Here is a 13902-nt window from a genome sequence, read left to right on the forward strand (position 1 = left end):
GGGAACTAAGATCCCGCATGCCATGGGGTGTGGCCAAAAAAAGAAAAAAAAATCTGTTTACCCTAAAAATTCAGGACCTCCTGTACCCAAACCCACAGGCACAAGAGAGCAGATGGAGAAACTGGGACCCAGAGAGAAGTAATATCCAGATGGAGCTCCACTTTGGCATGCGTTATTTTTGGCAATTGAGTTGTAACCGTGACCCTGGAACTTTTATAGCTAATGAGAAGAAATCCAATTGAGCAACAGACTTAAGCTTCAAAAGGGTGAATAAATTGATTCGCGGAGCATCTGGTGGCATGTTTCAGTTTCTGCTCACACAGGACCATCAAACAATTTGCAGGGCCCAGTGACATGTGAAAACGCAGGGCCCCTTGTTCAAAAAATAGCAAGAACTTCAAGACGGGACCGTTAAACTGAGCACAGCCCCCCAAGCTCACAGCGAAGTCCTAAGTTACACACCCAGAAGCTGGCCCTGCCCCCACTGCAGCCCTCTGGGGTCTGACTGATAGTACCTGCGTTTTGCCGGTGGGGAAACTGAGGCGCAGAACTGTTCCACAGATGGCTCAGGTCACAGAGAGAGCCGCCGGGAGGCGTGGACTCGATCACCACGTCCACCTCAGAAAAGCACGAGATCTCTATGGGTAATTCTGCCTGAAACGGGGGCAGTTTGCCCAGGCCGGGGTGGGTCCAGCCATCTCAGCATGGAGGAAACTGCCAAGTCTGGGGATGTCTAGGGAATTAGTCAGATTTGGGGATTTCCAGGGAATCACGAGAGGCAGCTTGGGAGACCAGAATGGATGCTACTCTGGAGCTCAAAACCTGGCCCTAGGTGCTGTGTGACCCCCAGAAAGTGACTTAACCTCTCTGTGCCTCCATTTCCCACAGATAATAGTGGCTATTATTTTTCAGACAGCTAAATGAACAGTGCCTAGTATTAAGACGTTATGAATGTTTCCAGCTGAACATCTGGATCATGGGGTCACCTAAGTGACTCCATTCAATCGTCAGAAGTGACCAAGGCTTTTCATCTGGTGGGGACAGGCTCACAGAAGACCCCAGGTCTGCTGGTGGAGTTCTGTTTAAGGTCAAAGAGCCTCCTCTTCAACCCCTCCCTCTGCCCCTGCCCCATGGAGAGGCACCTGACTGTCTCCCAGACACTTTGACCAGGCTCAAGGAAGTAGGGTCGCCATATAAAATGCAGCACACAAAGTTAAGTGTGAATTTCAGGTACAAGAAGAATAATTTTTCGTGCTAGTATAGCCCAGGCAACCTTTGGGCTATATTTATACCAAAGAACTAGCCTCGGTGTATCTGAAATTCACCTCTAACTAGGATGGAAGTTCTGTGTTTTTATTGGTGAAATTAAGGCACTCTACGTGGGAAGTGCCACGGACAGAAATGGGACCCAGGAGAAGCCCTGGCGAGCGGCTCCCTCTCGCGGAGCCTCGGCGTTCCCGCCTGCTAAATGGGCGAGATGTTAGCACCAAACACACAGGCGAGTTCCCCATGTGGATCATTACTTCAAAAGAGCAGAAAACTTCACACGGATGGAGGTCAGATCACTGGGGGCTTCCCTTTGAGCCAGGTGATTCTCGGCCTAAGCCAGGAGTCTCCCACCAGCCTCGGTTTCCTCTGGGGGTAGGACCCCGGGGCTAGGCCCGCCCAGGGAGGAGGAGTCGGGTGATGGACAGGTGAGGCGGGGCAGGTGGACCCGGCCCGGGGGCAGGGGCAGGGACTCGCCACTTCCTGTTTCTCCACATTCTGGAAAGCCCCGGCGTTCCCGGACCGCGCAGCGCCTCCTCCCTCCCCGCGCCTCCGGGCCCGGGTCCCTCACCACTTCTCCTTTCCGCACCCGCTTCCCCCCAGCCCAGTGGTCGGTTCCCGGCTCCCTCTCCCCTCCTCTCCCCGCCTCCCCTCCTTTTCCCATCTCTTCTCCGGCTCTCCTCTTTTTTCTCCTCCTGGAGCCCCAGTCGGCGCCTCCGGGGTGAAGAACAGAAAACCGAGGCAGCAAGGTCCCACGAGCCATGTCTGTGTCCCCCGGCCTCCGGTCACTTTCCGTCTTTCCTCCCCCCGCCCCCCCACCACGGTGTCTCTCTCTCGATCGCTGTCCCCTTGTACCTCGGTTCGTCCCAACCTCTGTCCCCGGCTCCACCAGTCCTCCCGCACACACGGAGCCGACTCCGCCCTGTCCAGCCACCCCGCCCCCTCTGTGCCCACCTGACACTTGCCCCGAGGCGTCTTTAGGCGCAGGCACTGGCTGGCGGTTTCCAGGGCCTTACAGCTCCCTCCCGCCGTGTCTGACCCGGAGCTGGATCCTGCCCGGCTCGGCTAGGCTGCCTCTGAGCCGGGGCCACTTCTGGGAACAGCAAACCTGTCCAACAGGTTTGAGATCCGCCCCAGACAGGGCTTCCCGCCTCTCCGCTGGGCCGGGGACACCAGGGCTGCAGGGGTTAAATGTGACACCTGACTAGTACCCCCCAACCCCAGGCTGGGTCCTGGCTGGGCCCTGAGGTTGGGGAGCAGGTGGGAGGGGAAGAAAGATCAGCAATTCACCCACCAAGCCCACAGGGGAAGAAGTGTAGGGGGAGGGCTGGCATGTGCCAAGGCCCCAAGGAACACCTATGTGGGGCTCAGGCAGTGAGGCTGGGAAGAGGGAGGAGGCATTGTTACCCTCAAACCCGCCCCCCCTCCCGCCAACTAACATAAAGCTAGGGTGAGGCTTTTATCCTGGAGCACTAGGGAGCCACTGAAGGTTCTGAAGCAATGGTGTGGTATGGTCAGGGTGGGGCTGGAGGTCACCTGATCTGCCACATATGCTGGACAGGGGGCCACATCTGCGAATCTCATCTGGTGGAAAGACAGAGGCTGGAGGAAGTGGAGCTGTTGCCCCAAAGCCGAAGAGCCAAAGTTTGTATTTCTTCCTTATTTATTTCTTTTTGGCTGCATCAAGTCTTATTTGCAGCGCATAGGCTTAACTGAGACATGTGGAATCCTAGTTCCCCAACCAGGGATCTAACCCGCTTCCCCTCCATTGGAAGGTGGATTCTTAACCGCTGGAACCCCAGGGAAGTCCCTCTGAATTTCTTTCTATCCAGCACCAGTAGTGAGCCAGCCAAGGCAGGGAGCTGTTGGTGAGGGGAGCAGGGGTAGGTGTAGGCTAGGGGTTGGTGGGGGTTACCCAGAGGAGGGTGGGAGGGCTGTGGTGGCGGGAGGAGGTGGACCTCAGCTTTGGTAACATACCACGCATTCATCCACTAAATGTTTATCATCCCGGGGCCAGGCACGAGGGACAGAGCAGAGCACCCAACACATGCGTTATGCTCCTGGGTCACAAGGAGATGGACCCACTGCCCCTGTGGCACAGGATAGGTCCCTGCAACACAAGTGCCAGAGGAGGATCCAGGCAGGTGGACCAGGCCCTGCCTTGCCCTGGCCTAACCTCCCCGCTGTAAACCACAGCCAGCTGAGCACTGATGTCACCTGTGCTGGGACTTCCTGAACCTTCACCTTGGATCTGCCCAGACCCATGGGGAAATTCCAAGCCAGGCAGGGACCAGCTGACTCATGTCCAGGCTCCAGTGGCATACAAGTGGCCAGGCTTCTGAGGGGCATCGGGGGCATTTGGATCACTCTGTGGAATCTGCCCCCAGGCTTAGGGAGAAGCCAGACTCCCCAGCCTCAGGTCAGGAGTCCCCATCAGAACCTGCTAGGTAAGGCCAGGAAGCTGGGTTCCAAAGGGTGAGAATTTGGGGCTGTCAGAGTTTTTCTGGAAGTGGGGTACTGAGCTGGTCATTTGATATCCCCAGGGCTGTACAAATGACCAGCCAAGAGGATGGAGCTCCAGCAGCAGAGCATGAGGTTACTACCTCCTGGGTTCAAATCCCAGCTCTGCTAGTGGCTCTGGGACCCCAGGCAGGTTACTTAACCTCCACGTGCCTCCGTTTCTCCATCTGTAAAATGGAGAAAAATCACAGTACCTCCTTTGGAGGGTTTTTGTGAGAATTTGGTGAGGATCACTGTGAGCTTGGGGACGTTATGGTAAAAATGTTTTAAAAAAACAAACTCATCGCAGCACAATTCATAACAGAAGTGGAAACAACCCCATGTACTTCAGTTAATGTCGTCATGTACAGATGTGAGAGTTGAACCATAAAGAAGGCTGAGCACTGAAGAATTGATGCTTTTGAACTATGTTGTTGGAGAAGACTCCCGAGAGTCCCTTGGACTGCAGAGATCAAACCAGTCGATCCTAAAGAAAGTCAACCCTGAATATTCATTGGAAGGACTGATGCTGAAGCTGAAGCTCCAATACTTTGGCCACCTGATGCGAAGAGCCAACTCGTTGGAAAAGACCCTGATGTTAGGAAAGATTGAGGGCAGAAAGAGAAGGGGACAACAGAGAATGAGATTGTTGGATGGCATCACCGACTCAATGGACATGAATTTGAGCAAACTCCGGGAGATAGTGAAGGACAGGGAAGCCTGGTATGCTGCAGTCCATGGGGTCACAGAGTTGGACACGACTGAACAAGAATAACATCAACTTCAGTTAATGGGTGGACACATACACCAGTCCCTCCACACACAGGAACATCATTCATCATGAAAAGGGATGAAGCCCTGACACTGGCTACCACGTGGATGGACCCCAAGAACACGATGCTCAATGAAAGAAGCAGACAGACAGACACACGATGGGATTCCACTGATGGGAAGCGTCCAGATCAGGAAGATCCACAGACACAGAGAGTGGGTTCCTGGTTGTCAGGGGCTAGGGAGGGGGTGAAAATGACTGCTTATTGGGGATTTGATGTTTTAAAGGGGTGATGACAATGTTTTGAAATTAGAGGTGGTGGTTGTATAGGGTGAATGTACTAAACGCCACTGTACTGTACATTTTAAAATGGTCCATTGTGGACTTCCCTGGTGATTAAAAGTCCACTTGCCGATCAGGGGACACAGGTTCAATATCCCTGGTCAGGGAAGATCCCATAAGCTAAGGAACAAATAAGCCCATGTGCCGCAACTATTGATGTGCAAGTGCCCTACCTGTGCTCATGAACAAGAGAAGCCCCCATACCCTAACTAGAGAGTAGCCCCAACTCACCACAACTAGAGAAAGTCTTGGCACAGAGCAGCCAAAATAAATAAGCAATAATAATAAAACAGTTAATTGTATGTCATGTGAATTTCACCAAACTAACAAAAGGGAAAGCAAAAGGCAATTGACCCTGTAATCAAAAGGGTGACAGATGTCACAATCAAGACGTCATGAAATCCTAAACTAAAGTTGCATTCGGATCCAGGAAGGCCTCCAAAAGCAACAGGTTTCAAACACACTGGAGAAATTCCATGACCACTGACCGTGATCTTCGGTGTGGACAGTGGGGACCCTTGACGTAATGGGCTGGGATAACTCCTCACCCTGTGGTCTTCCTCCCCAAGCCCATCACCCTGGTCTAACCCTGAGAACACCACCATGTGTGCTAAGTTGCTTCTGTTGTGTCTGACTCTGTACAACTCTATGGATTGTAGCCCATCAGGTTCCTCTGTCCATGAGATTCTTCAGGCAAGAATACTGAAGTGGGTTGCCATGCCCTGCTTCAGGGGATCTTCCCGACCCACGGATTGAACCCACATCTCTTACATCTACTTGCATTGGCAGGTGGGTTCTTTACCACTAGCGCTGCCTGTGAAGGTCTGAGAACAACACTGGAAAAACTCAATCAAGGGACGATCTACGAGATTTCCCACCAGTCTCCCTTCAAAGCTGTCCAGCCATCAAACACAAGGAAAATCTGGACTTCCCTGGTGGTCCATTGGTTAAGACTCCATGCTTCTAACAAGGGGGCCGAGGTTCGACATCTGCTCAGGGGAACAAAGGTCCCAAATACCCTGCAATGCAGCCATGATAAATAAATAATAAAATAAGTAAAAACAAGGGAAGTCTGAAAAATTGTCACAACCCAGAGTTGTAATGACTAAATGTCATGTGGGAATCCTGATGGGGAGTCTTGGGGCAGGAAAAGGACCTTAGGGAAAAACTAAAGAAATATTTTTTTTGAAGTGAGGAATTTAGTTGATCACAATATTAATGACGTGTCCTACACTCATGGAAGATGTTAACGTCCGGACAAAGTGGCTGCCAGAAGACAGGAACTCCCTGTACCATCCTTGCAACTTTAGATTTCTAAACCTATTAAAAATTATCAAAGTATAAGACCTGATCCATCCTCCCACCCAACCCCATGGGATGAAGCCCACCTAGGCTGGACACCTGCAGCTTCCATTGCCAAAACCCCCTGCATGAGTCTTCCCTCCAAGTTTGGTTAGAATATTTTGGTTGCAAGTGATAGAAACTGCAACTGAAACGGGCAGGTTTTTTTTTTTTTCTTTTTTCTTTTAAATGGGAATTTTGGGCTTGTGGAACTGAAAGGTTCAGGGATGGATTTAACTCAGAGTTCTCCCCCTTAGCACAGCTGACATTTGGGACTAGATGGTTCTTTGTGTTTTACAGCTGTCCTGGGCACTGTGGGGTATGGACAGCATCCCTGCTCCCTACCCACCTGATGCCAGAAGCCCCACAGTCTTTTTTTTTTTTTTTTGACTGCACGGTATGTAGGATTTTAGTTCCCTGACCAGGATCAAACCCATGACCTCTGCAGTGAAAGCTCATGGTCTTAACCACTGGACCACCACGGAAGTCCCCCCCACAGTCTTGACAACCACAGATGCCCCAGTATCCCCTGGGGGCAGGACTCTCTCTGATCCAGCTGGTATCAGACTCAGCTGGATCCAGAACCCTCAAACAGTGTCACAAAGATTTGTTCACCTCGTCATCTCTCAATTCTGCCATCTTTGCTCTTGGCTTTTTTCCTCAAGTCTCCCCACCTTGGGACAAAGATGGTACCAGCAACCCTTGACTAAATCCCCACATGAGCTTAACAGCCCCAGCAAAAGGTCAGCACCTCTTCTGCAAGAGAAGCAGCAAAAGTCCCAGGGAAGGTTTTGATTGGCCCAACTTCAGTCACATGGCCTTGTTGAATCTATCTCTGTGGCCAGGTAAGGGAAAGCCCTCATTGGCCAAACTGGGATCACATGATTGTATGGAGTCAGTCAATGGGGTTAGAACCCCATGATGTCAGCCAATGGGGTGAGTACACTGTGGACTGGATTGGAAGCAGGGGGGACTAGCCCTGGGCAGTAGAGTCTCCTGCTGGGCAAGGTTGGCCTGTCATCCCACTGTGGGCTTTAGCAGGGCAGCATTAATAAATGAGTGAGTGGTATACAGTAGTGCTCAATAAATGCATGCTGGATGTAAAGTAGTGAGTGGATGGACAAATGGCAGAAGCTGGGGTGATTGCCACATATGGCCTCTATTAGTTAGCAGCTGCCATGTAACAAATTTCCCCAAACAACAGAGGCTTAAAACAACACACACATTGATTATCTCACAGTTTCCAAGGGCCGGTGGAGCTGGGTCCTTTGCACAGGCTACATCACTGGTGTTGACCAGGGCTCAGAGCTCATTGGGAGGCCTGATTGGGGAGGGGGTCACTTTCCAGGCCCCTCACATTGTTGCAGGATTTATACTCTTGCTGCTCTAAGACTGAGGGCCCTGTTTCTTGCTTGGTGTTGACTGGAGGCTGCCCTCAGCCACATGTGGGCTCCTCCAACTCGGCTACTCACATTGTCAAACCCACAGGGAGGGGATATAGGTCTGACCATGCATGGCATGATGTCACATTGGCCACAGTCTGTTGGCCCCACCCTCTCAAGAGAAGTGGCCAGCAGGAGGTAGGATCTGGATCACATTAGGGTCTGTCCTCCACACAGCCTCCAGGTTCAGCAGAGGAAACATCAGCCTTGTGTAGCTCAGAGCTTGAGTGCCATAGAGTGCCATCGCCTGGAGAGGGGGGGTCCATAGACCCCGGCCTGTGAGCCCAGGCCAACTGCTGTCCATGTGTATGAGGACTGCATCACCCTATGAGTGATGTCTACATTTCGAAGTAGGTGAAAAAAATAAAGGAGACTTCTTTTGTGACACTTGAAAATGACATGAAATTCACATGTTGGTGTAAAGTTTCCTTGGCAAAGATGTATACCTTCCACTAAGCATCCACTGTGACTGCTTCCGTGACATGACGGACAGAGGTGGAGAATCAAGAGAGTCCAGCAAGTCGCAAAGCTGAAAATGTTTGTTCTCAGGCCTTTGACATAAAGGGCTGGCTGAGCCCTGCTCTACACAGTCGTATGTTCCTGGCTTTTGAACTGTGGTGTTGGACAAGACTCTTGAGTCTTGCACAGCAAGGAGATCAAACCAGTCAATCCTAAAGGAAATCAACACTGAATATTCATTGGAAAGACTGATACTAAAGCTGAAGCTCTAATACTTTGGCCACCTGATGCAAAGAACTGACACATTGGAAAAGACGCGGATGCTAGGAAAGACTGAAGGCAGGAGGAGAAGGGGACAACAAAGGATGAGATGGTTGGATGGCAGCTGATTCAATGGACATGAGTTTGAACAAACTCCAGGAGATGGTGAAGGACAGGGAAGCCTGGTGTGCTGTAGTCCATGGGGACACAGAGAATCAGACATGACTAAGCAACTGAACGATGACGATGATGCCCCTGACAAAGGATGCTGTGAGCTCTCTTAGCTCAGAAATCTCCTCCCTCAAACGGGGTGGTGAGAGGGAGGAAGAATCTTGGCCTCCAGGCCATCAAGAGGTGAACTTTGGGTCAGCACGTGCCAGCGATGATGATCACTGTCATTCTTCAGGTGGCCTGGGGCAGGGGCATCCACAGACAGCAGGTGGGAAATGCAGCCACATTCTGCACATTCTAATGGTCTTAGAACCATAGCACAACCTTGTGAGATCATCCCGAATGGGGCACCAGGACCCGGCAGCCTGTAATAATGGGGGCAGCAAGTGTGTGTCAGGGGTGGGGGCTTAGCCAGGGAGGTCAGGGGACATGAAGCTGCAACTGGAATGAGTGAAAGGGAGTTGTGTGGACACTTGTGGGGGAGGGGCAAGAGCAAAGGCCCTGGGGTGAGGCAGAAGTTGGTCTGGTGACTGGAGATGATAAGACAATGTGGCTGAAGCAAAATGACCCCTAGCCAGGGCCACACCTAAGCACACAGGGCTGGCATGGCCCTCTCCACCTCCAGTCCAGCTTCCCCCAAGCCTCACTGACCCCAGTTGCAGAATGGCAGCCAGAGTCCAGTGATGTCCTGGAATTTCAGGTCTGTGCTGGCCTGACTGTGTGTCAAGCTGGCCACCACATCTCTGGCTCCCCAGGCCAAACTGAGCAATGGGGTGGGCCAATGGTCCGGGGCTGGGGGATGCTACCAATTCTGGTAAGTTCTGTCCCAAAGCCTCCACCCTACCATGCAGGCCAAGAGGGATCAATGTGAGGCTGTGGGTGTCAGGGAGAGGAGAGTCCTGGGCACAGTTAGGGATGAATATCCAGTGACCTCCGCCTGTCAGGACCCTGCTCTCACGGGGCTGGCCGCCTGCCTTGCCCCTTCCTGGTGATTCCCCAGTCATCCAGGAACCCTGGGTCTCAGTGAATGGCCCATTGCACAGGTGGGCCTGCCAAGGCCCAAAGGAGCAGAGCTGGGGCTGGGAACTGGGGTCCTGAGTGAGCGGGAGCAGGCGTGGATAGTGTGGCTAGCACTGGGCAGGCTTTCTCCCCTCGTCACCCTGATTGCCCATTCATTCATCCACTCAGGGTTTCTGGTGCCCAAGCGTCTGAGTAGATGCTAGCCCTGATGACCCAGTCCAACCTGCTCATGCATAAATGTGTAAACAAAATGTAGCTGATGCCGCTCACATTTTAATTTATAACTTCGTACTCCCCTCCCCCATTCTTTTCTGTGGTTTGGTGGGTTTTTTTGTTCTTTGTATGTTTTGTGTTGTTTTTTTTTTTTTTGCTTGAAACCCGGTTGTTTTTCCTGTTAAGTTTCCCACAGTCTAGAACTTGCTGATGTGTTTCCCTGTGATGAGTTAAATTTTCAAAGAGGTAGTTCATCCCCTTGTTTCAAAACTCAAGAGTCAAAAGTCCACCCAGAGGGCAGCTGCAGGGAGAGAGTCCTACAGCTCCTCAAAATGTTGAACAGAATCACCACCCGACCTAGAAGTTCTTTTCCCAGGTGTGAGTCCCAAGCCCTGCAAGCAGAGACCTGACCCCTTGTGTGGGAGTGTTCCTGGTAGTGAGTTCACAATGGCCAAAGTTACAAGGAACCCAAGTGTCTATCGATGGATGATGGATGAACAAACGTGGTCCATCCACACAGTGAAACGTTACTCAGCCTTAAAAAGGAAGGAGGTTCTGACACCTCCTACAACAGGGATGAACCCTGAGGACGTGAGGCTCGGTGAGAGAAGCCAGACACAGAAGGACACACACTGTCTGATTCCACTCACAGGAGGTCCCTGGAGAAGTCAGATCCACAGAGACAGGAAGTAGATTGTGGGGCCAGGGACTGAGGGAGGGGACAGGGAGTCAGTGTTTCACAGGGACAGAGCCTCAATTTGGGAAGATGAGAACGTTCTGGAGGTGTTGGTGGGGATGGTTGCAAGACATTGTGAATGTGCTTAATGCCACTGAGCTGTGCACTCAAAAATGGCTGAGATGTTGAATTTTATGTTATGTAGATTTTTACCATAAAAAGGTGTGCCCCACTCATAAAATTCAGCATCTTCACATAGCGATGTCCATTTTTACCATAGAGGCTTCCATCTTCACCATAGAGACGTCCATCGTCACCACAAAGACTTACATCTTCACCATAGAGAGTTCCATCTTTATCACAGAGACTTCCTATGAGTGGAATCACAAACTGTGTGTCTGTCCTTCTGTGTCCACTTCTCCCATTGAGCATCGTGTTCTCAGGGTCTGTCCATGTGGTAGCACGAGTCAGGGCTTCTGTCCTTTTCATGGCTGGGGATGACCATGGATGGACCACGTGGTGTGAATGGACCACATTGTGTCTGTCCATCATCCATTGATGGACACTCAGTTGCTTGCACCTTTTGGCTGTTGTAAATCATGCTGCTGTGAAGACCGGTGTGCCAATATCTCTTCAGGTCCCTGATTTTGACTCTTTTGGTTCTGTACCCAGGAGTGGGATTGCTGGGTCATGTGGTAATTCTATGTTTAATTTTTTTGAGGAAACTTCTGACTGTTTTCCACAGTGCTTGCACCCTTTTACATTCCCATGAGCTGTGCACAAGGCTTCCAAAAAATTTCTCCACATCCCCACCAATGCCTGATATTTCTGGCTTTCCTTTTTCTTCATAGCCATCCTAAGGAGCATGAGGTGTGAGTCTCCCAACTCTTTGCTGTGGAGTACTTCAGACACATGGGAGAGGAAAAGGTAGACTGACCCCTCCACCCCGTATCTAGCTTCAACCAGTATCGACTCCAGACAAGTCTTGTGTTCTCTCTAGTCCACCCTTGGATTATTTTTTTCCAACCTTTTATTATGAATATTTTCAAGTGTGGAGAAGAATTGAAAGGATTTTTGTGGTTAAACCTACTTCCTACGACTAACACTTTATTTAGCACATAACTGAACATTCATCCTTTCCTCTATGTGGCTGCATATTTGTGGACACGTGTGTTAATGTGCCACCTATCTGAATGATAAAGCTAAAACCAAAAAAATTGGACACCACCAACTGCTGGCAAGGAAGCAGAACCACCAGGCCCCTCCGATGTTGCTGGCAGGAATGCAGCCACTTTGGGAGACAGATTAAGGGTTCTCAAAATGGGAAATCCAGAATTGCCAGGTGATTCAGCTGTTCCACTCTTGGGTGTTACCCCAAGAGAAATAAAATCTTCTGTACAGCAAAAAAGCTGTGCACATGTATTCACAGCAGCATGATTTGTAATCTCAGAAAACTGAAGACAGCCCAGATGGTCCTCAACTGGTGAGTGGATGAAAAAGAAAACACAATGTCCATATGAACGGATATCATCCAGACCTAACATGGAGCCAGTGCTCACAACATATGCATCTCAGATGAATTCTGTGGGTGAATGAAAGAAGCCAGGCTCCTACTGTACTATTTCATTGCATGGCAACTCAGAGAAGACCAAATTATAAGGACAAAACTCAATGCTTACTTGGAGAGGGCTGGGGGTGGAGGGAGGTGACTACAGGCAGCAAGAGGGGGCCTTTTGGGGTGATGAAAATATTTATTTCCTGATTATGGTGGTAATTACACAACTATATCTTTTTGTCAAAATTCATAGAACTGTGCACTTAAAAAGGGTGAATTTTTCTGTAATAAATAATTCTCAGAAACTTGCACATAAGCTTCCTGGGGCTTCCCTAACAAATGGCCTTTAAACAACAGAACTGTACACAGTCACACTGTGCAGGCCAGACTTCATAGGTCAAGGTGATGGCAGTGCTGGAGGCTCCAGGGCAGGGGCGTTCCTGCCTCTTCTGGGGGCTGCAGGTGTCCTGGCTTGTGGCTGCACCTCCCCAGTCTCTGCCTCTGTCTTCACATGGCTTCTCTCTGGCCGTCAGATCTCCCCTGTATGATTTTTATAAGGACAACTGTCATTGGCTTTAGTGCCCACCTAAGTAACTCAGAGCTGACTATGGCTCAGATCATGAACTCCTTATTGCCAAATTCAGACTTAAATTGAAGAAAGTAAGGAAAACCACTAGACCATTCAGGTATGACCTAAATCAAGTCCCTTATGATTATACAGTGGGAGTGAGAAATAGATTTAAGAGACTAGATATGATAGACAGAGTGCCTGATGAACTATGGACGGAGGTTCGTGACATTGTACAGAAGACAGGGATCAAGACCATCCCCAAGAAAAAGAAATGCAAAAAAGCAAAATGGCTGTCTGAGGAGGCCTTACAAATAGCTGTGAAAAGAAGGGAAGTGAAAAGCAAAGGAGAAAAGGAAAGATATACCCATTTGAATGCAGAGTTCCACAGAATAGCAAGGAGAGATAAGAAAGCCTTCCTCAGTGATCAGTGCAAATAAATAGAGGAAAATAATAGAATGGGAAAGACTAAAGATCTCTTCAAGAAAATTAGAGATACCAAGGGAACATTTCATGCAAAGATGGGCTCAATAAAGGGCAGAAATGGTATGGACCTAACAGAAACAGAAGATATTAAGAAGAGGTGGCAAGAATACACAGAAGAACTGTACAAAAATCTTCATGACCCAGATAATCATAATGGTGTGATCACTCACCTAGAGCCAGACATCGTGGAATGTGAAGTCAAGTGCCTTAGGAAGCATCACTATGAACAAAGCTAGTGAAGGTGATGGGATTCCAGTTGAGCTATTTCAAATCCTGAAAGATGATGCTGTGAAAGTGCTGCACTCAATATGTCAGCAAATTTGGAACGCAGCAGTGGCCACAGGACTGGAAAAGATCAGTTTTCATTCCAATGCCAAAGAATGCTCAAACTACCACACAACTGCACTCATCTCACATGCTGGTAAAGTAATGCTCAAAATTCTCCAAGCCAGGCTTCAACAATGCATAAACTGTGAACTTCCAGATGTTCAAGCTGGTTTTAGAAGAGGCAGAGGAACCAGAGATCAAATTGCCAACAACTGCTGGATCATCAAAAAAGCAAGCGAGTTCCAGAAAAACATCTATTTATGCTTTACTGACTACGCCAAAGCCTTTGACTGTATGGATCACAATAAACTGTGGAAAATTCTGAAAGAGATGGGAATACCAGACCACCTGACCTGCCTCTTGAGAAATCTGTATGCAGGTCAGAAAGCAACAGTTAGAAATGGACATGGAACAACAGACTGGTTCCAAAGAGGAAAAGGAGTACGTCAAGCCTGTATATTATCACTGTGCTTATTTAACTTCTATGCAGAGTACATCATGAGA

General features: G+C 49.7%; 1 protein-coding gene across 2 annotated transcripts in view; it reads right to left on the bottom strand.

Moving 5' to 3' along the window:
- SBNO2 (strawberry notch homolog 2) overlaps positions 1 to 2324 on the bottom strand; it is a 42246-nt gene extending 39922 nt beyond the window's left edge. The window contains exon 1 of one of the 2 annotated variants that reach the window (XM_043912650.1): positions 2221 to 2324. The gene's annotated coding sequence lies outside the window, so the exon portion shown is untranslated. The remainder of the gene's footprint in view (positions 1 to 2220) is intronic. The other variant, XM_043912651.1, reaches the window with a different exon arrangement.
- Positions 2325 to 13902: the final 11578 nt, after the last annotated feature.

Source organism: Cervus elaphus, chromosome 9 (genome assembly GCF_910594005.1).
Source record: "Cervus elaphus chromosome 9, mCerEla1.1, whole genome shotgun sequence".
NCBI lineage: Eukaryota > Metazoa > Chordata > Mammalia > Artiodactyla > Cervidae > Cervus > Cervus elaphus.